Raw genomic sequence first — 23,563 nt, 5'->3', positions numbered from 1 at the left:
TTGTACTCTGAAGTGGAAGGGTTGTAGCGACAGGAACCACCTGGTCACTCTCGCATTTTTCTCTTTGTTTTGGTGCATCCACTTCAGAGGAGCATGGTCCGTGACAAGGGTAAACTTCCGTCTGAGTAGGTAATAGCGAAGACTTTCGATGGCCCACTTTATGGCCAGGCATTCCTTCTCTACTACGGCATATTTACGTTCCCTGGGCAGGAGTTTCCTACTGAGGAACAGGACGGGGTGTTCTTCCGCTCCAACCAGTTGTGAAAGCACCACTCCCAACCCAACCTCTGAGGCATCCGTTTGCAAGATAAACTCCTTCTCCCAGTCTGGAGCTACCAACACTGGGTCGGTGCAGAGCGCGGTCCGCAAATCTGCAAACGCCTCCTCAGCCGCACTAGACCATCTCACTATATCCGGGCCACGGGCTTTCGTTAGGTCAGTTAGCGGGCATGCCCTGGTGGCGAAGTGGGGGATGAACCGCCTGTAGTACCCCACTAGCCCCAGGAATGCTCTGACCTGTTTCTTCCGGACAGGTCGGGGCCAATTCTGTATTGCCTCTAACTTGTTGAGTTGGGGCTTCACCACACCTCTCCCCACTATATATCCAAGGTATTTGATCTCTTCCCTTTTTGCCTCCGGGATCCGGTATGGCTTTACATTCACCTTCACTCCAGGCTCTGTGAGGATGTGATGGTGAACCTCAGTAGTCCGGCCTGGCTTTTCTGAGAACACGTCCTGGTTGCGTTCGATCATGTTGATCACCTCCGCTCGTTGGTCAGAGGTCAATTCTGGGGATATTCCCACTTGGCCAGGCAGGTTGCTCTCGGGAGGAGGTGACCCTATAGTGACCACATGCGCTTCTCTGTCTTGCCAAGGTTTCAACAGGTTCACATGATAGATTTGTTCCAGCTTCTGGCGTCCGGGCTGTCGGACTTTGTAATCGACCTCTCCAACGGCTTCTATTATCTCGTACGGCCCCTGCCATCTGGCCAGGAGCTTGCTCTCTGCTGTGGGTACGAGTACCATCACCCGATCTCCCACCTGGAATTTTCGGATCGTCGCCTGGCGATTGTAATATGTTTGTTGGGCCCCTTGTGCCCTCTCCATGTGTTCCCGCACTATGGGAGTGACTTGGGCTATCCTGTCTTTCATCTGCAACACATGCTCGATGACGTTTCTCCCTGGGTTCGGCTGTTCCTCCCAACTTTCTTTGGCAATGTCCAGTATGCCACGGGGGTGGCGACCATATAACAGTTCGAACGGGGAAAACCCAGTCGAAGTCTGAGGCACCTCCCTGATCGCAAACATTAGGTACGGTAGCAGGGTGTCCCAGTTCCTCCCATCCCGGCTCACCACCTTTCGTATCATGTTCTTCAACGTCCTATTAAAACGCTCGATGAGGCCATCGGTCTGCGGATGATAGACTGATGTCCTTAGGGTCCGTATGTGGAGCATTGCACATAGATCCTTCATTAATTTAGACACAAAGGGAGTTCCTTGATCTGTCAGGATCTCTTTGGGTATTCCCACTCTAGTGAAAATTTGGATTAATTCTTTAGCTATGGTCTTGGACATAGTGTTCCGTAGGGGAATGGCCTCGGGGTATCGGGTGGCATAATCTAGCACCACCAGTATGTGCTGATGGCCTCGGGCTGATCTTTCTAACGGCCCTACTAGGTCCATAGCTATCCGCTCAAAGGGGACTTCAATAATCGGGAGAGGTACCAAAGGTGCCCTTAAGCGTGGTCGGGGCCCGTGTAACTGGCATTCTGGACAGGAGGCACAATATCGTCGGACCGCCACATATATTCCAGGCCAAAAAAACCTCTGCAGAATTCGGTCCAGGGTTTTATCTACCCCTAGATGTCCCCCGAACAGATGGCTGTGGGTTAGCTCCATCACGCCCCTCTGATGTTTCTGTGGTACTAGGAGCTGTTCCATGACTTGCTCTTGGATACGGACGACTCGGTACAGCAGATCCTTCTTGATCATATAATACGGCCCTGGGCCCTTGGCTCTCCCTTCCACAGGGACCCCATTCACCTCCACTACTTCTTTGTGAATGTTCTGGTATACTGGATCATTGGCCTGATCCTGTCCAAAATTTTCTAGTGAAGGTCCAATTTGCCCAAACTCAGAGGGTTCTATTCCCCCCCCCCCTTCAAGGGAGGTCCCTGGGGAACTGGGCCCGGCTATTGGCTCCCCAACCTCCTGCCTAGTCCCCTTGTCAGTTGGGCCAACCCTCTCCCCTACGAGTATAGGCTTCTGGTTCTGGGCCAAGATGCTCGTTCCCCTCCTCTTATCTGCCCTCCTTTCTCGCCAAGTCTTCCTGGTTTTCCCAGGGGGCGAGAATAAATCCTGAGCAAATTCTTGGAAGGCTGGGGGGTTGCTAACTATTGAGGCCACCCCATTGCTCTCTGGGGTGTTATCTTCGTCTGGCTCCTCTACAGGAAGTAGACTGCCAAACCCTGGGAAGTCTCATCCTATGAGGACTGGGTAGGGGAGTTTCGGGACCACCCCCGCCATCACCTTAGTGGGGTTTCCTTGGACCTCTATTTTCACTCGGATGGTCGGGTAGTAATTGACATCCCCGTGGATACAGGATATTCCTGTGCGCTTGGCCCGGGATAGTTGATCATACCCGACCAGCTTTCCCGAGACCAGCGTGACTGCACTTCCTGAGTCTACTAACGCGGTGGTCTTTATACCATTCATTTTAACTTGCCTAGTATATCTATGAGGGACCATCGCTACTCCTACTAGACTTATCAGGTCACATGGCTCTTCTAGGTTTCCCAGGTCGCATTGCATGGGCTCCTCTAGGTTTGGGCATTGGGCAGCTATATGCCCTATCTCTCCACATGCATAGCATCGGTACCCTCCTTGGGGCAGCCCCTTAATTTTTGGGCTGTGAGGCTTTACCCCCGAGTCTCTCTCTCCCAGTCCCCAGGTCCCTCCGAGTACTTTAGCCGCTCTTCGTCCTCCTTCTTCCCTGCCATAGTTCAGCCTGGAGCTATGGCAACTCGGGCCCTTGGTAGATAGACTTGTCTCCTATCCTGGCGCTTCCCTTCCCCAGTGGTCCGAGAGAGTTCCTGTGCTGCTAGGCGTCTCTCTACGAGGGCAACTAGCTCATCATAGGAGGAGGGATCGTTCTGACTGACCCATCCTCGTATGTCGGGCGGTAGCCCTCTCATGTACCTGTCCACAACTATGGTCTCCACGACTTCCTCCGGCCGGCGGGTCTCGGGGCATAGCCACTTCCGGGCCAGATGGATCAGGTCGAACAGCTGGGACCTCGGGGCTTTGTTGGCTCGCTATTTCCACTCATGGAACCTCTGCGCCCTTATAGCTGTCATCACGCCAGACCTCGCCAGGATCTCCACCTTTAGCTGGGAGTAATCTGAAGCTGCTTCTGTTGTCATATCAAAATATGCTTTCTGTGCCTCCCCACACAGAAAAGGTGCCAGGATACTGGCCCACTGGTCTTGGGGCCAGGCCTCCCGCCGGGCCATCCTCTCAAACGCAAGGAGATATGCCTCCACGTCATCATCCATCGTCATCTTCTGTAAGTAGCGGCTTGCGTGCAGGAGCCGAGTCCCATGGGGGCCGTGCGTTAGGGTGGTCAGGGCCTTTAGCTGGTTCACAACCTCATGCAAGGTGGCTCGATCCTCAGCTGCCTGGCTCATCAGGAGTTGATTTGTCTCCTGCTGCATTCGCACCGCCTCCTGCTGGGCAGCCATCTGCACCCTGGTAGCTTCTTGTTGGGCTGCAGTAGCCTGCACCAATGCCTTCACTACATCTTCCTTTTTTTTGGGGGGGGGGGGTGGTTTACGCTGCCCCGAGATGGTTTGCCGCAAAGTCTCACTCACATCCCACTCCTGACACCACGTGTGGCAAAGTCCCGTCTCAGTCTCCCCAGCCTCTGCTGTTTTTAGCTCTGGTGAGACCGGCTTGGGTAATGCAGTCCCCCTTAGAACTCAGGGGAAGTCTGTCCCCTGTCTTCCCATCAGTCTTAGTTAAAGTATTTTTACCCTGCCTTGTAGGAGAGCGTCCTGCCGCTCCTCCTGGGGAGGCTTGCTGCTTCAACACTCCTGGCAGCCGGGCTCCTTCTCTCTCTGCTTTTTTCCCCCCTTCCTTCCTTCCTCCCAGGAAGGGGTTTAAAAAGGTCTCAGGCAGCTCCAAGTTGGAATCAGCTGGTCCTAATTACCCTCAGGTAGCTCCCCTCAGCTGATTCTAATTTGCTACCTTGGTAACCCTTTCTCAGCTGAACCTGGTTGACCTGTAGTTGCCTCTCAGTTGATAAGGAGGAGGGCCTTTTAACCCTCTGGGACTGACTCCTCCCCCCCTCTTGCAACTGTCTGTCCTGAGTTTATCACAGCAATTTATTAATTTAATTATACCCTCTGGCCAGCATTTTTTAATGTATTGATTTATTTCATAGGTTGGAAGTTCCCATAAAATTAAATGGAATTTGTGGAGTGCTAGGCATTTCTGTAAGCCAGGTCATTTTTATTTAGGTCCTTAAATATGGATTAAGGAGCTAAACTTCATGTACCTAGCTATGGAAATATTAGCCTGTATGCACATGTCCTTTGAAATACTAAGGACAGGCACAAAATGCTATTATAAATAACCGTAATAAATAAAAACAATGAGGAGTCCTTGTGGCACTTTAGAGACTACCAAATTTTTTGTGCATAAGCTTTCATGGGCTAAAACCCACTTCATCAGATGCATGGAGTGGAACATACAGTAGGGAGGTATGAATACACAGCATATGAAAAGATGGGAGTTGCCTTACCAAGCGAGGTCAGTGCTAAGGAGCCAGTTCAATTTAAGTTGGAAGTAGGCAATTCTCAACAGTTGACAAGGAGTGGAAATCACTACAGAAACTAAACCAATTTGTTAGTCTCTAAGATACCACAAGTACTCCTCATTGTTTTTACAAAAACTAATTTCCCATTGCTAAATACTCACACCTTCTTGTCAACTGTTTGAAATGGGCCACCTTGTTTACATTAGCCTCATTAACACTTCAAAAGTGATTTCCACTCCTTCTTGTCAACTGTTGAGACTTGGCTTTAAAAAAGTCCCAATATCATTGGAAATAAATACTGGGACTCACTGTTTGTAAAGAAACTCAAATGTGAACTGTGAAGTCATGCATTGATGTCATAGCCTACTAATCTACTCTCTCTTCCTCCATGAAGAGGATTTTGAACACGATACTTTAGAACACATGCTATGTAGCCGTACTCTTCTCTGGAGTCTTGTATAGCTTATCAGACATGAGAGGAATTAGAGTTTGTATCACATAATGCATCCTACCTACTCCTCTTCTGACTTATGCCAGAAGAATGAACATTGAAACCTAGTATACCTTGCATTATCCATCGATACATAACGGCTCATTTAACAGGAGATAACTAACACTTATCTAGGACTCTGGGGTAGGTTTTATCCTTTGAGGAACAAAACATTTTGCAAGCAGAGCCTCTAGTGTTTTATTTTGCATTAGCCAAATTAACCACAACATGCAGAAACTGTTACTTGGTTCATGGTGTTCTATTTGCAATTCAATGTACTTCCATGTTATGATAGAGAATTATGTTCTAATACTAACTGGAAAGAGGGGAAAGAGAGAAACAAGCCATGTCATAAATTTCAGATCTGATCATCCACAGAATTCAGGAGACTGAGTGGTGTCATATACTGTGTTCCATTTAGGCAGTTTGAGTCCATCTCTAAGGCACATAAATTACAGTTTTGGGTCTGATTCCTTCAAGGGCTGGAAACTTGTTCAGACCTCCAACACTACAGAGCAGAAAATTCTAATACCTTCCTCAGAAAGAAAGTTGATGCTGCTTATGATTGTGGAAGTAGAGTGTCCCTGTTACTCTTCTTTATGTGAGGCATTTTACAGCCAGCACACACAGAACCCTATTCCACTTGCCTAAAGGCCAAGGCAACTTCATTTCCAGGCAGGGAAAATCCCTTCTTAACCAGCAGGAACTTCTGAGGAGGATTCTAGAAGGGCCTTCAAGAAGGGTCAACTCATTGTCCCAACCTGATGATGTACTGGATCTAAGAAATAAAACCAATCTTCCCAACCTCTTTATTATTTATTTTCCTTTATTGTTAATTAGTATTCTCATAGCACCCACAATGGTAATAAATATAGAGAAAGAGGGCCTGTCCTGAAGAACTGACAATCTAAGAAAATAATTGACTCCAATTTTTGTTAAATAGACATATATTGATCATATCTAACAGTTATAGCAATAAAAGTCTTCCTAACAAACGGAATTTGACTCAAAACTGCCTCTGCAACCTATATTGTGAATGCTGAGCAGTACTTCATTTTTCACAAATTATGGCCTTGACCTTACAAACACCTATGTCCATGTTTAACTACTCATGTGAACAGTCCCATTGACTTCAATGTGGATTGAGATCAGACCCTAAATTAAGAGATGGAAAGAAATTCCCAATCTTATCATTCCAGGCTAGGGGATTTCTTCTGTTTCAGAACGCTAGAAGGGAGGAGTAGATATGTCAATCTAATAAAAATAAATAATAATAATAATTAATAATAATTAAGCAACTTAAACTTTTTTCTTTTTCTAAAAGATGAAGCGATAACATTTTAGAAACAAATTCTAGTGTGCAGCAAATGGCCTTGCACATCAGTTAGCCCCATTCTGCAATGTAATGTGTCCCCTCAGCTCCCATTGAAGGAGTTGAGGTTACATTTTTTTTTTTTTGTGATCAAACACTTTAGCCTTTCCCATTTATAAATTAAGATCCTGAATACAGCCCTGGCAGTACTGTTGAAAGCAGAGAATGATTTGATTGTGATAATGTATAACTGTGAATGTGTAGCCTTCGCATCCTTCATGCCATGTGGAAAATAAGCAGGAAAATATATGTGATGTTTTGGGGTTCAACCCAGACCAGTAAGGGGCTGTGTCACTGCCTGCCTTGCAACTCTGGGTGCCTTAAATGCTATGCTACTGTGGCTCATAGCTCTGACACCAATAGCCAGCCTACAAGTATGCAGGTGACACCCTGGCTTCCACTACCCAGTTACTTTTCATGATGATTCCAACATCCCCCAGCTCTGAATTTCTCCAAGACCATCTGCCTTGTAGTGTTCTGCCCTCTCCCTGAACACATACAGAAGTAATTAAGTTCGCTGCTCCCTTAAGCTGGCAGCACCCCGCAGCTTATTACCTTCACTGGGTTAATTTTAATCAAAGCACTGAACTGGTTTATAATAAAAATAAAACCAATTTATTAAAAAGTGATAGATTTAAGTGATATCAAGTATAAGGAATAAAGATCGAAAGGGTTACAAGCAAACACAAGTAAAAATATGCTTCTGAGACTACAATCTGACTTAACAAACTAGAATCTCTTGTTCAAAGAAGTGTTTCTCACCAAGTCTCTTTTCCAGCATGGCTGACCAGACTCTCTGGTCAGGACCCTTCACAGAGTATAAAGTGCTTGGTTCCTTTGTCTGCTCAGAAGAATGACAAAATGGCCTTTTCTGTCTCTCTCTCTCTTGTCTCAAAGTTCATTGACCCTGTTTCAAGAGGCAGGAAGGCTTCCTGTGGGTGCAGTCTCCATCCGCCACAGATTAAGTATTCATCTGTCCCCACTTGCTCTCCTGATGGCTTTGGTTACCTTGCACATAAATGTGCTTTTCTTTGTCTTTGGCCACATCTTGTTTAATGTGCATCAAAGACACTTTCAGGCAGACAGACCCACATTCCTTTTTCTGGAACGGGCATGGGTTAGGCATTCCCAGCACATATCTATACATTCCTTTGTGGGTTTACTGGACATACATCACTCAAGAATATAAATGTTCAGTGAGTTATTCATTTTCCAATTATATATTACATGCCATCTTTTGGGTATATGTACCAATAACAGTGTGCCAACTGGCATGGAGGTCACAATATAATATGAATGTTATGTGCACATATCAGAAACCTATGCAGTAAGAAAGCAAATATTAATTAAAACCTCACCAAAAGATCAGCTATTTTAAAATTACATTGTTTTATTCATAATTCATTTATTTACAGAGAATTTTAAACAAATTTAAGCTTGGAGAACAGTGGATGAAAATAACGTACAGGAAAGGTGAATTGATATTATTCTTCTACCCGAGAGGAATCTTATTGTGTGTCCAACTGTGACAGTTTCTTCTGCAGACAACAGCATAATTCTTCTGCCTAAAGGACATCATCTGTTTGTTTGGTTCCTTTTCACTGAGGCTCATTTTAGAGGATGAGACAACTAAAGTTCCTTCTCAGAACAAGTTTCTGACTTGATAATGAACTAAAGAGCAATTCTGATTCACATCCTTGCCTGTCTGCTAAACATTTCCCAACATCCACATTATAGGAAAACAATGAAAAAATAATCACAGAAAACAAACGATTTCATCCGAAAAGCGCAGAAGAGGATAAGGAAGTAAAGACGTCACACTGGAGAGGGAGGGGATCAATATTTCAAGAATGATTGCCAATTAAAATATGCGTGCAAACACACTAAAAAGATCAATTCACAGTGACACTTCATCTCTTTGCTTTGTTTACATTTGAGCTGAAAGCAGCTACGCCAAAAATACAGATGTGTTTAACTGAAATTGATCCTCTTGAATTCTAGACACTGTCACTATTTGAACATGTCCCCTTTTTCTATTTAGAAAGACCCAGCCATTCAGATAATAAAAAGAACTATCACGTGGGCCCATCTTTCTTTAAAATAAAGACAAAATAAGGAATTAAACAACATATATGACACATCAGTGGATACAAGTTGCAAAATAAATACATAATTTTCAAACATCTTAAGGATTTTACCCTAAGCTTGAATTTTTTAGAATGGCAGTAACCTGATGAGGAAAACACACCCTATCCAAAATGTTTAGCTGCTTTTTACTTCTATTACTAGGGCTGAGAGATAAAAAGAGCATCTTTTTGTGGGTCCACACTCTGTTCTCTTTGCTGATTCTATAGCAACTGTTAAATATGATTCTGTGCTGACATCAGTTAGTGATGCTGCTACACATTAGCAAACAGACGTTTTGGCATGATAGACTGTAGAAACTGAAGCTGTTGACAGTCAAAAACTGCCATGTTAATTTCAATCTCATTCAAAACTCAGATACACAATCAATATTTGCCAAATGGAAATGGTATTTGTGCTCTTAAACAAATGAATGATTTCTTTTGTCTTTTTTTAACCCAAGAATATATAGCAGAGCAGCTGTAGAGCTTCAGCAGATACTGTTAAAAAAGAAAAACAAAAAAAAAAAACCCTCTAAATATTCTAACTAAAAATAACCATCAACACCAGAGCCAAAACCTATGTGTAACACCACAAAATTAACCCACAGAGACCTAGTGTTAATGTTCACATACCTGTTCCTTTCTTTTTACTTTGACTTTGCTGTCCTCAGTCTTTCAATTAAAAGCCTTCATTGTAAACTTCACTGAGCAGTATGATAACAGAACCGAACAATTTAATCTGTAAGACCCATTAGCTTTTCCTGTGCACTGGCGCTTAGTATACTATCTTGCAATGTCCCCCTTTTTACTGGATAAAAGGGTGTTCCAATACATATAACAAAAAAATAACCAGCTTTTTTTGGCAACTGATTATTAATGCAGTTTCTCTAGCAAAAATGTCCATTTTATAAATCTCTAGTAGCCACTGATCTCTGGTCCAAATTCATCCCTGGTATAACTCCACTGTGCATGACTTCACCCTTAAATTCACGTCTATCTGCAGCTCAGGTGGTTTTCCTTGTTCCTTTGGCAGTAGCATTCCTTTGATTATGAGAGCAATTGATTAATTGGTATGACTCCTGCCAGCATTAGCTTACCAGCTTGGAGTTGCTTTGCAATTAGCTTCAGTACAATTTATTATTATTTATTTGCATTATTGCACCTAGGAGCCCTGTCACAGACAAGGACCTCATTGTGCTAGGCACTGTACAAAACACAGAACAAAAATATGGTATTGCTGTTCCTGAATTTGAGTGGGGTATTCTCCAAGTTCCATATACCTTTGCTTGGACTGCCGATTTGACCTTAATATTAGACTGACCTATGACCATACTAAAATGAGTTGATATGCTGGGAAAAACTCCAGAATGATTAAACTCAACACATGTGGGTTGTGGACTGTTACCAGTCCACGCTATATTGGGTGACTAAATTATTTTTGTAAAAAATTGTAATTATAGCAGTGGCTGTTAAATGGATTGGCCTCCTAGAAATCAGTGCTAATAATCTCCTGTTAAGTGGTTTTGGCTTTGCTTTAGAAATAGGTGCATACCAGAGTGGGGGACTACATGGGTCATAAGCAGCTCCTTTACATGGTTGCAAAAACATTCAATCAATTGGCTAGCATGTCTAAAGCACCTCCTTGTATGTGGTAGAGCTGGTGAAAATTCTCAACCAAAACTTTTGGGGAGAAGGCGGATGGGAGGAAATGCATATTCTTTCCCTCTAAAACACTTTGTAAATTTGAGTTGATACGCTGAAATTATTAGAAATTAGAAATTCTATTATTAGAAAAAGTGTTAAATGTCATCAAAATATTTCTTTTGAGGTCAAACAAAATGTTTTGTTTGCCCTGAAATTATTGGGGCTTTTTTACTTTCTGATTTGCTGAAAAATTGTACAAATTTTGGTTTTGGATCAAGCTGAAAGAGTATCACCCAGAAGAATGAAACAAGTATTTTAATACAAAATTCTGTAGAAAATCTGTCATTAGTTTCACATATCTCTAGTAGATGGCTAGATTACATGCAAAACCATTGCTCATTTGGCATAGTGCTTGTCACTTTCAGATGCAGTATTAAGCAGCATTGTTTTATCATGATTTTCACTGCCGCTACATGATGAATAATACTGAATGAATGTAGATTCACTGGATATACTTAGCTGTGTGACTTCAGATTTAAAATAACTCATTTTGCTGTTTTTTCTTCCTCTAGGCTTATGCAAAAAAAATGTAAAAACATCTTTATTTTCTACAAACTATTCCTAGACACTCTGTCTGTAGCATGCCTAACACCATGCTAACGGTCCACTTTAGTCTGTGCTGGACTGCCTTTGTGCCACATATTCTCTCTCTTCTATTCTTTACTCCAAATAACTTCCTGTTACTTCCTCTGAATTACCAACACTTACCCTTCACAGTTGCATTTTTGCAATTTCACTGTCTCTGACATGACTTTAACAAAGCAAATCTGCTTCGGGTTTTCTCAGCATCCTCATCTGGAACCTGCATCTCGGTGCATAACTTTGCCAACAAAGTTTGGGGAAAGGGTTACCCCCATAATACCACCACTACCAGGCATAAGTTGCCTCCTACTCTGCCAATAAAACTCTAAACAACTGCCAGCCGCAAATATTCTCCCCTTCCAGATTTTTAGTTTGTCCTCCCTCTCCCATCAACCACACGTCATTTCCCCCTCACCAAGGCTCCCACAAGCATATATCCCTCCCAAGGAGCTCTCTCTCTCTCTCTCTGACCTTGTTTCCCAACACCACACATGGATCTACTTGCTGTGGAGCAGAGAGGTGATTTCTCCCCTGGAACCTGCTCAGCAGCCTCTGTCCACTCCCTTGCATTCCACCTATTCTCCAAAGACTGCAGTGAGGTACCTGAGCAAACTCCGGAGAGCTGCCTCCTGCCTGTGCAGTAGTGAGACAGTGATCCCTAGTGGCAGGAAATTGCAATGCAGCCACCTCCTCCTTGCCCAACCAATCAACCCAACAGCTGATCAGCATTGGAAGGGGCTTAGAGCTAATGCCCTAAAGAGCTTTATATTGCTCCCTATGTCCTTCACTTTGCTTTACGTGTGGGGAGAGGAGAACATTGTCTCATGGGCTGAAAGTTAGGGGTAAATGTCTACCTTAAAATTATACCTATGCCCATGGGCTTCTTGTGCACTGAATTTTTCAGGCACTTATTTAATCCTTCAGAGTCCCAAATTCACAGGTGGTATTGAATGCTTTCATTTAATGCAAAAGTGATCTATGGGCTCTGACTGTCCTTGGTCTAGAGTGATAAACGCATATAGAAATAAATTGTTCCTACAACACTCGGGGATGGCTGGAAGTGTTTAGCAGTGCAGTCAGTGTGTCCTCCTGTTTTTCTGCATCTGATGGTATGAGATGCTGATTTATACATGAGCTGGCTTTTTCCAGTATGAACATGCAGAAACAATAGTCACATCAGGATATTTCTGTTTCACTTTGTAGTCTTCCAGTGAGACCATAAGTAAGAGTTTTATCAGTAGTGAATTACCCATGTCTTTATGCAGGGAATGGGATAGAAAGTTGGTAGCAAGATTTTTTTTTCTTTTTTTAAACAATCAAGCTTTCCTCCTTTTGTACAAGTGTCATTTGCATTACTCATTGATGTTTCTCTGAAAATTCTACCTTGAAATTGATTAATTTTATAATTGTTAGATTTGTTCTCTTAAAAGTACTTTGCATTTTTACAGTTCTAAGAGGATCTTCAAGCACTTTCCAAATAATGAATGAAGGCTGACAAACTTTATGAAATGGATATTGTTCTCATCTTTCATGATGGGGAACATTGAGGCACAGGTAGGTTGTCATTTGCCCAAAGTTGAGCAGTGAGTCACTGATGGAGTCAAATGCAGAACCCACAGATCTTTCAACATCAAGTTTTGTGCTTTAACTGCTATGGTGCTTGTCCCTTAAAAAAGAAATAAAAAATTCACTGAGTAGTTCTGAAACCATGGTTCAACAGTCTATGGAATAAAAGATGTCTTGAATCATGCAATAACAACACTAATTTCACGTATCACTGAATAGAGATACAATGCTGAAGCCTAAATCAAAATCTTGCACCAAAACACCCCTCAGTTCAGACTTAGATCAAATTTTGCGGTTTGGGATTCATCTCTAATTTTAAAGGGAATGATGTTCAGTTCTGTTCAATTAATAAATGTAAGGCAGCAATACAGGGCCTTCTTAGGGACATCGCTAGCTGTTTGAAATGTACGTACACCAGCTGATCATTGTTCTTTCCCTTCCTCATTCTGTAGTCTATTCCTAATCTCCCAAGGCAGACCAACCATTACACACAAGATAATTGCCAACATAAAGGTTGCTGATAGAGATATCTAGTAAAATGTTAACAAGAGTTGGTGAGGAGGGGAGGAAGCTGATATATCCTGAATACAAAATATTGCCTCCATTGCATTAAAAATAACAAACGAAAGTCAGGCTGGTGTAAACAGATGCCAGTCTGATTGAAGTCAGTGGGAATTGGGCTGCATGTTGATGAGAGGGCCTAATGTGCCACTATCACTGCAGCTCTTTTCTCAGATGATTCAGACAGTATAAAAGGCACAGAGTTCGGGTGACCCATGAGTATTTCCCGTAGGTCACTTTCTAGTGGTACGGCAGTTTAAAAAAAAAGGAAGTTTCGATTTGAGCCCTCATCTAGAGAACCTGATTTACTGAGTTCAGACCCTAACTGGTACTTTCCAGCTCAGTTAGGACAGAGTCAAACGTGGCTTTGTAGTTTTACGAAGAAAAAAATCAGAGGAGTTCACTTTTCTTCAAAACTGTAATGAAGCTGAAAAAGCAGAACTATTACTAAAACCAGTAAGGAAGAGGGCACCCAAATATCCAGAATAAAAAAGCAGGAGAACTTACATTTAACAGTGCCCTTGTGGTGAAGAAGAGAGACAGCCCACCAGCACAGAAGGGGTTAAAGAGAGCTTTTTGGCCCTGTTAAACCTGCAAACAATGCCAGACCTGGAAGGGAGAGAAAAGGAGGGAGACTAGTTCAGTTCGGGCCTGACTACCGAAGAGGCAGGAGTTAGCTGCTTCCCTACATGAGGGGAAGGATCAGTAGTCTGCCAGCTGAGACAGCCAGCAGGAGCCAAGCATTGTCTCTCTGGCCAAAGGAAATTGAGAAAAAGGCCTGGGAGCACCCAGCTCAGGAGGAGCCTGGGGGCCTAAAGCACAGGGACCTTGTGGAGTACCAACCCCACCAAACTCATGGCTGGTCTGCCTAGAGGAACCTGGGGCTGCAACAGGATGTTGCCCAGAGTCCTCAAGGGGGCACTATTCAAGACAAGATGCCACAGCAACTTGGACTATAGGGGCCATGATCCAAACTGAAGGAAAAGCAATAGATAATAGCCCGGGGCAGTAGATGTAGACTCATTGCTAGGAGGTGACCTACATAGGAGGTGACTTACACAGGCACCTGGACTGGGGCACAATGAAGTGGGAGGGCCTGGGTCCCCCTACTGCCCCCTCTATCTTAAAGACTGAGGCACCTCAATCAGAGAAGAAGGGGGCTGGAAGTCAAATACTCCAATAACTAGGCCGCATGGCCCTCAAAGCCCCCATTACAGTTTTGGTGGAGAATGCTGACAGATGCCATACTCCCTGCCTAAGGGAATTAAAAAAAAAAATCCCACAAGCAACCACCACACCCAACCCTCCCCTCTCACCGAATTGAAATGGAACAGCGGCTAACATAGATGGACGAACTAAACCCTCATCAACAGCAGCAGCAACTACTTCAGCAGATGACCAATCAGCAGCAGCAGTTGATCTGCAAGCTAGCAGCCTAGCAGAAGCAGGTCCAGCAAGTGACCACAATACTACAGCCACGTGCTACAGCAGAGCCAGCAAACCCACCCCAGCTGTAATAAAAGGGCTCGCCCATGGGAGCTCCAGCCCAGTAGTTTCTCTTCTTATTACCATCTCTTAGTCGAAGCTCCTAGACCACTGGCAGAGGCCATATGAAATGATCCCATGGGTGTGGCACGTGAATTACAAAATCTGACAATCGGACAAGTGAAAGTGTGACAAATCTACCACGAGGTTCTTTTAAAACCATGGAAAAGCCAGTTTCTTACCCTTTGGCACCTGAACTGGACCCACAGACTGCAAAGGCCTCAAATCAGGGGATGGTCAGGATTGGGAACAACCTTACCCCAAAACAGAAAGACAAGGCGCAGCAACTGATCATCACCTTCTCCTCAGTATTTTCTATCCAAGCTGAGTGGACCCATCTAATGACTCATAACATTTAGATGGAACCAGGAGTTAAGGTCAAAGAAAACCCTCTACCCCTTCCCAGAATTTGAGGGGAAACTATGACGCAAGAACTACATCAATCAATGCTAGAGCTGGGAGTGATTGAAGAATCATTTAATGACTGCAAAAGCCACTCTAGTGACTGGGACCACTCGATTTTGCCTCAGTTTCCAAAAAGTCACTGTGATATTAAAATGTGATGTGTACCCAATGCCTTGTGTTGATGAACTATTCGGCCAGCTACAGGAGGTTGAGTACATTTGCATGCTGGATCTAACAAAGGGATATTGGCAGATCCACACACACCAGAATCCAGACAAAAGACAGCTTTGTGCTCTTCCAGTTCCTAACAATGCCCTTCAGATTGCATGGAGCCCCACCCACATTCCAGTGACTAATGGGCATGGCCCTTCAACCCCATAGACAGCATGCCACCGCATAGACAAAGTTGTGGTCTACAGTCAAGATTGGCAGGACCACCCAAAACATGTGATGGCTGTGTTACAATCCCTCAAGGAGGCTGGCCTAACAGTGAACCCTGCTAAGTGTCACCTAGGCAAGGATGAGACAACCCACCTTGAATCCACTTTAGGAAAAGGCACAGTGCAACCATTGGTCAATAAGGTCCAGGCCCTCCAGTCATGCCACACACTTTCCTACAGAAAACAGGTAAGCCAGTGTTTAAGACTGGCTGGGTACTATTGTCGATTTATTCCAGGATTCTCAAACGTTGTGGCCCCTCTTACTGATCTTTCACAGAATGGTAGCCCAAAGAGGATCCAGTGGACCAAATCCTGTGAGGAGGTTTTTCAAATCTTGAAATCCCAGCCCTGCCTTATACAGCCCCAACTTCACGAAAGAGTTCTGCTACAGACCAATACTTTGGATGCGGGCATAGGAAATATTTTATCCCAGGTAGTGGGAAGTGATGAGTACTCCATCCTGAGAGAGGGCTTACTCTGTGATTGAAAAAGAAATGTTATCAGTAAAATTGGCTATGGACTCGCTGCACTACTACCTTCAGGGCCCTCACTTTGTATTAGTCACCGATGATGCCCCTCTCCAATGGCTACATGCCATGCCTAAACCCCAAATATGAGGTGGTACCTCTTCCTCCACCCCTTCTCTTTCTGCATCCAATACTGGGTTGGAAGACTCCAACCGAATGCTGACTTCTTTTTATAGGATGGAGGAGAGAAGATGTGGGGTGGGGGGAAGGGTATGAATATTGATGGGGGGGATGTGTAACAAAGCAGAGAAATCACCCACCAGTACTGAAGGGGTTAAAGAGCCTTTGGACCCAGCTAGCCCCCACCCCCACCCCCTTTATGCCCACTGCCAAGGCCAATCTATATCAACTGCAATATTAAGGCATTTCACTCAATAATATTTCCCTTATGGAAAAAGCTACAAATGGGTAAACCAGTTTGAAATAAGACTATCCTACAATTCTCAAAGCATATCTGAACCTTTTTAAGGTTTAAAAAGAAGAATCCATACAGATCCTCCAACTTGCAACAGATTTTCATCCTGAAATCTCTCTGCAGGTCTAGTTGACTTTCACTGGACTCAGCTTCTATCTAATCTTGCAAATCCAAGGGATTTTTTGAAGGCGGTGGAGAGAACTGAGTAAAAAATAATGCATTCTGGGTCCATCTTACCTTTTGAGCAGGTGATTTTTGATTACAGCAGCCAGCCAAGCCTGTATTGGGAGAAGACCAAACATTACCTTGCCTGCACTTGCACCGCTCAAGCCTCAAACGCTTAAACTATTCCAGAAGGGAGTGAAAGTCCCACAGAGCAGAAGTGTATCCAGGACTGACACAGAGTTAGGGGAATGGTGCAGGGAGGTTAAACATTTGAAGGGGTAAACTGCTCTGTGCTAGAGCACAATGCGGACACAAAACAAATGCAAATAACCAGACTAAAGAAAGTGAGCCATTTCCCCAGTTTAGTTAACCCTGAAGAGCTCTCAGACAACAAGAAGCAGTTTGTACTTCACAACACACATCACTACAGTATAAGCATTAAACTCCTGTGGGCACTGGTGGGACCTGCAGCGTTGTCTTAACCAGCCATGCCCATAATCCTATTACTATTCCATTCTTTAACAAGATTTATGTAACTCTGAAAATGCACTCTTTAATCATAACAAAATATACTGCTTCATTATCTCATATGATTTGCCATAAACTGTTTTAATTTTTAATTGTGTTTATTAGCTATCAAGTTACAAGCAAAATTGTGTTTGGCCAAGAGAGTTCAGTGTAAATATATGAGAAAAAACCCCAGGACACAAACAGATTTAAGTGATAGAAATCAATCAACAACAGTTAAGTGACAGTGCTTTCTGGAGGAACACAGCTGCATGAGTTGTGAAGGAACTGTATGAAATACAAGTATTTTTATTCTGTAAGCATCAAAGGGTTTCTGTTGTCATAATTAAATAAAGGTCTACCTCTGAAACATAACCATTAATAATAAAGCAGAATAGATAGCTGTTTTGTGAAAACTGTTGCAACCCACTAGAGTTCTTTGTTGAATGTCAAATGTGGTTAGCACTTAGTAGGAGATTATTGACTGGGGATTTTTTTTTCTTTCAATAGCCAGTGCAAAAGGTGCATCTAAATAAATAAGTAGGTGGAACAATATATTCTTGACATGGAGCAACTTTTTTTTTAATGGTTTATTTCAAAAAGGTGAAATTATAATTGTGAATTATAATTATACTAGTATGGTGAAGTTCCTGCTAGTTTATGGGTAACATTGCATATAAAGTCCAGGGCAAACTCCAACATTCTACAAAAAGCTTGCCCTACATAAACTGAAGTAAAGGCAACTTAGAAATATATTACAAAACAAATACAATCAACCAGACCAAAAAAAAAAAAGAAAGAAAGAAAGTGAGTTCAGAGCCCAGTTTTGTCTCTATACTATATTTTACAGTGTCTACAGTCTACGGTGATTTAGTACTGTGTATATATAAATGCTATGGATGGTCTGATTGGAGCAATTATTTCTAATCAGCCTGGAGTGTTCCAGGAGACATTTATTGCTAGACCCTGAAAAATCTTGTTGAACGAGGGTTTTCAGTCTTTTCCATACCAGGACTAGAGCTCAGAATTTTTTTTGTCAAAAATGTATTTTTTCAGCAGAAAAATGCTGTTTTCATCAATGTCTAAACATTTGGAAAAAAAAAAACAACCTTTCCATGAATATTCCAAAGGAAAGAAAATATTTTGATTTTAAAAAAAAAAAAAAAGCTTTGGGAATTTTGTTTTGGGGAATTCCAGAACTTTGTTTTGGGAACTCAAACACTAAAACTTTACAAAACTGATTTTAAAAAAATCCAATTTGTGGGAAATTTTAAAAATACTTGTTTTGATTCAGACCAAAAACAAATTTTGAAATTTGTTTCCCATGAACTAGAAATTCTGAGTTTCTACCAGCTCTAACCAGGACTAACATGATTGGGTCCCCCACTCAATTATCAGTCTGAGAATGACAGAGTGGTTACAATCCCCATAATAATTGTTCATAATCTCACCCTCCCATCACCCATTACGTAAGAACACAAGAAGTAATTCTTCTGCTCTATTCCAGGCGTATTAGGTCTCAACTGGAGTATTGTGTCCAGTGCTGGGCACCACATTTCAGGAAAGATGTGGACAAATTAGAGAAAGTCCAGAGAAGAGCAACAAAAATGATTAAAGGTCTAGAAAACATGACCTATGAGGGAAGATTGAAAAAAATGGGTTTGTTTATTCTGGAGAAGAGAAGACTGAGAGGGGACATGATCACAGTTTTCAAGTACATAAAAGGTTGTTATAAGAGGGAGGGCAAAAATTGTTCTTTTTAACCTCTGAGGATAGGACAAGAAGCAATGGGCTTAAATTGCAGCAAGGGTGGTTTAGGTTGGACATTAGGAAAAACTTCCTAATTGTCAGGGTGGTTAAGCACTGGAATAAATTGCCTAGGGAGGTTGTGGAATCTCCATCATTGGGGATTTTTAAGAGCAGGTTAGACAAACACCTATCAGGGATGGTCTAGATCAGGAGTGGGCAAACTATCCGACCCTTCAGATGTTTTAATCCAGCCCTCAAGCTCCCGCCAGGAAGTGGGGTTGGGGGCTTACCCCATTCCGGCACTCCATCTTGGGAGCAGGGATGGAGGGGTTGTGCCGCTCCAACCATGCCATGGCTCCGCATGGCTCCCGGAAGTGGCAGCATGTCCCCCCTCTGGCTCCTATGTGTAGGGGCATCCAGGGGCCCCACACGCTGCCCCCACCCCAATCATGGCCCCACAGATTCCATTGGCTGGGAACCACAGCCAATGGGAGCTGCAGGGGCGGCGCCTGTGGACAGGGTGGTGCACAGAGCCACCTGGCCGCGCCTCCACATAGGAGCTGGAGTGGGGGACATGCCACTCCTTCAGGGATCTGCTTGAGGTAAATGCTGCCCGGAGCCTGGACCCCTGACCCCCACACACACCCCAACCCCCGTCCCAGCCCTGATCCCCCTCCTGCCCTCTGAACATCTGGCCCCAACCCAGAGTGCCCTCTGAGGCTCCCAACCCCTCATCCCCAGCCCCCACAACCCAAGCCAGAGCCCTCACCCCCACACACCCCAACCCCAAGCCTTCTCCCACACCCTGAACTCCTCACTTCTGGCTCCACCCCAGAGCCTGCATCCCCAGCCAGAGCCCACACCCCCTCCTTCACCCCAACCCCCAATTTCATGACCATTCATGGCCCGCCATACAATTTCCATCCCCAAATATGTCCCTCGGGCCAAAAAGTTTTCCTGCCCCTGATCTAGACAATACTTAGTCCTGCCCTGAGTGCAGGGGACTGGACTAGATGACCTCTTGAGAGTCCTTCCAGTTCTCTGATTCCATAAGACTGTCCATACTGGGTCTTATAGAACCCAGTATCATGTCTTCTGACAGTGACCGATGCCAAGTGCTTCAGATGGAATGAACAGAACAGAGCAATTATTGAGTGATCAACCACTGCTATTGGTAATTAAGATAGCTAAATTAAAGCTACCCTAGCCTATCATCAGAGGTTATGGGACACACAGAAAGTGGGGCTGTGCCTCTAACCATTTTGGTTAATAACCACTGATGGACCTATTCTCCATGAATGTATCTATTTTTTAACCCATTTTTGGCTTTCACAACATCCCCTGGTAACAAGTTCCACAGGTTGACAGCACATTGTGTGAAGTAGTTCCTTTTGTTTGTTTTAAACCTATTGACTATTAATTTAAATAGGTGACTCCTAGTTTTTGTGTCATGTTATTCAGTTTCTCCACACCATTCATGATTTTCATAGAATATCAGGAGATCATCTAGTCCAAACACCTGCTTAAAGCAGGACCAACCAATCCCCAGACAGATTTTTGCCCCAAATGGCCCCCTCAGGGAATGAACCCATAACCCTGGGTTTAGCAGACCAATGCTCAAACCACTGAGCTACCCCTCCCTCTATCATAGCCTCTCTTTGTCATCTCTTTTCTAAGCTGAATGGTTCCAGTCTTTTGACTAGCTCCTCGTACAGAAACTGTTCCCTACCCCCAAATCATTTTGTTGCCCTTCTCTGTACTTTTTCCAATTCTAGTATCTTTTTTATGAGATGATGTGACCAGAACTGCACATAGTATTCCAGGTGTGGGTGTAGCATGGATTTATATAGCAGTATTATGATAGTTATACTATCTAGCCCTTTCCTAATTGTTTCTAACATTCTGGATAGCTTTCCTGATTTCTGATGCACATTGAGCAGATGTTTTCAGAGAACTAGTCACAATGACTCCAACATCTTTTCTTTCTAACAGCTAATTTAGACCCCATCACTTGGTATGTATAGCTGGTGTTATGTTTTCTTTTGAACCACCAAATCTCCTCTGTGATGCTGGTAGACCAAGTGCCAGCTCTTGTCAAGGCTGCAGGTGTGAGCTGAGCCTTGACAAGTTCATAGCCAGAAACCAAACCAGCTCACTTGTATGTTAGTATTGTTCAAGATAGGTGTTAGACTTGTATGGATGTGTTTAGACTCTATAAAATGCTTGTAAATTGCTGCATGCATTAATCTTACTTGTAATGTCTATATCCCATGATATAAGGTAATGTGTAAGTTTTGTTTTATAACTGTAAGAATGCCAGCTCTGAACTTGTGAACCCAGGCAGAAGGAGTGGTTCCTCTGCCCATCAAAAAGGACTAACACAATTAAATGGGCCATTGTGAAATATCATGATACAAAGACTGGGTTAATGGTCCTCTTACACCCATACATGCAAGAAAGCTTATCCCATCAGCCTGAATTCTGGAAGAAAGAAATGAAGATACCTGCCATGAAAATTTTTCATCTCTTTGCTACTGGGGCTTGGGCTAGGAAACAAAAGCAGAGCTCCCGAAGGTCAACCTTGGTTAGCCCTACTCTTACCTTTTGTAACCATAGACGATAATTTGTTTGTGTATATATTTTGCCTGCTTTAACCTGTAAATAATTCTCTCATTTTTTCCCCTAGTTAAATAATGCTTAGTTGGCTACACGCATTGTCTTTGGTGTGAAATCTGAGATACAAACTGATCTGGGGTAAGTGACTTGTCTCTTGGGAATATTTTGTGATCTTTGGTGTAAGTGACCATTTATCATTAAGTCCAGCTTGCCTGAGTGGCAAGATACATTGGAGTGCCCAAGGGGACTGTCTGTGACTCCAGGGTAAGACTGTTTCAGTGCTTTGTGAGTTTACATTTGTTACTGGGTTGGTGAAATCTAATTATAGAACATACCATTAGTTTGTGGTATCTGCCCAATTTTTGACAGTCTGGCCTGAGATTAGCACTCAGGGTTGTGAAGCTACTCCAGACAACATGACACTCTTCTCCATCTTTGTACGTACAATACAAATAGGTCCATGGGAAGGTAGTTAGCAATGGTCCAGTGATTAGGTGATAGCCTAGGATTAAGGAAATCCATGTGCAATTTCATTCTTTGACACAGAATTATGTGTGACCTTCAGCAAGTCACTTAGTCTCTCTTTGTACCTCAATTCCCCATCTGTAAAATGAAGTATTAGTATTTACCTGTCTCACAGGGAGAATCAATACATGAAAGACTGTGAGGCGCTCAGATATTATGGCGATGGGGCCTATGTAAGTATCTAATGTTAAAGCAAGGAGCTCTCCTTTCTCCTTATATTTAGGATGTAAAATTGTTCCTCACTCCTTTCTGCTACACTCCACACTTGCTTAAGGTAACCACTTTGGATTTGGCAAGATCCTGTGCCTCACTTCAGTGAAACAAGTTACACCCCTCATAGTCTAATCTATATATTGTCTGTCTGATACATATTAGAGGCATTGATTACATGCAGCACCACCACAGTAAGGTCTCCCCCGCAGCACTGATTTTGAATGAGTGATTGTAAGGGAGTAATGTATAGCAATCCTGACTTGTTTGAATGACTCGAATGTCAAAAAAACATATAGAATGCACATGGGTCTAGTTGAGCGAATATAGGATTCAGGGACAGCAGACCTGGGTTCTATTCCCAGCTTTGCCATTGATCTGATACGTAGCCTGGGACAAGTCATAGATTGTTAGGGTTGGAAGGGACCTCAGGAGATCATCTAGTCCAAACCCCTGCTCAAAGCAGGATTGGTCATTTCATTACTTCATACCTTTGTGCCCTCTCCCACCTTTTCTCTTTCTTCTTGATTTACATTACCTCTTTGGAACAGGGATTGTCTCTCAATGTGTTTGTGCAGCGCTAGGGAGAATGGGTGCCTGGTCTGGATTGGGGCCTCTACATGCTACTGTAATAAAAATAATAGGAAAACCTTTACTGACCGCTTCCATCCATCTCTCCGCTGACAAGAAAACTATCTCTGCTTCTCTTCTTGTTCTCCAGATCCCTTCCTCAGCTCACTCAGATACCTAAAATAGAATATTGGCTTCTCTGCGGAAGCTGGAGGATAGGACTGGGGGTTACTGAAGGACAGCAACTCAGTTGGAGCTTCACTACTGCGAAATGTTTGTGTATATTTGTTTTGTATTGGAAAAATGAGGCACCTGTAAGCCACAGACACTACTGGAAATATGAGTCAAGGGAATAAAATCCCCTCAGGCTTGTAAATGTGGGAACATTAAGCAGTATTGCGCCCACTCAAAAGCCTGTGGCATCAGAGAGGAAGCATGAGAGTGTGTATATGTTGGTATACTTACAGTGTTTATTTTAAAAATCTCATTAAAAAGTAATATATTTTGAATAATAAAAAAACAAAATGGAGTTGGCTTGTACGTGCCAGACAAGGCCTCTACCTGCAGAAGCAATCCAGGCCAAATAGATTATGCCAAAGCAATTCAAAATTCTATGGTGGAAAGATGAAAAAAAATCAAAGGTCTTTTAGCAGTAAAAATACTACCACCTTG

Source organism: Mauremys reevesii, linkage group 1 (genome assembly GCF_016161935.1).
Source record: "Mauremys reevesii isolate NIE-2019 linkage group 1, ASM1616193v1, whole genome shotgun sequence".
Lineage (NCBI taxonomy): Eukaryota > Metazoa > Chordata > Testudines > Geoemydidae > Mauremys > Mauremys reevesii.
This window is presented reverse-complemented; position numbering follows the sequence as displayed.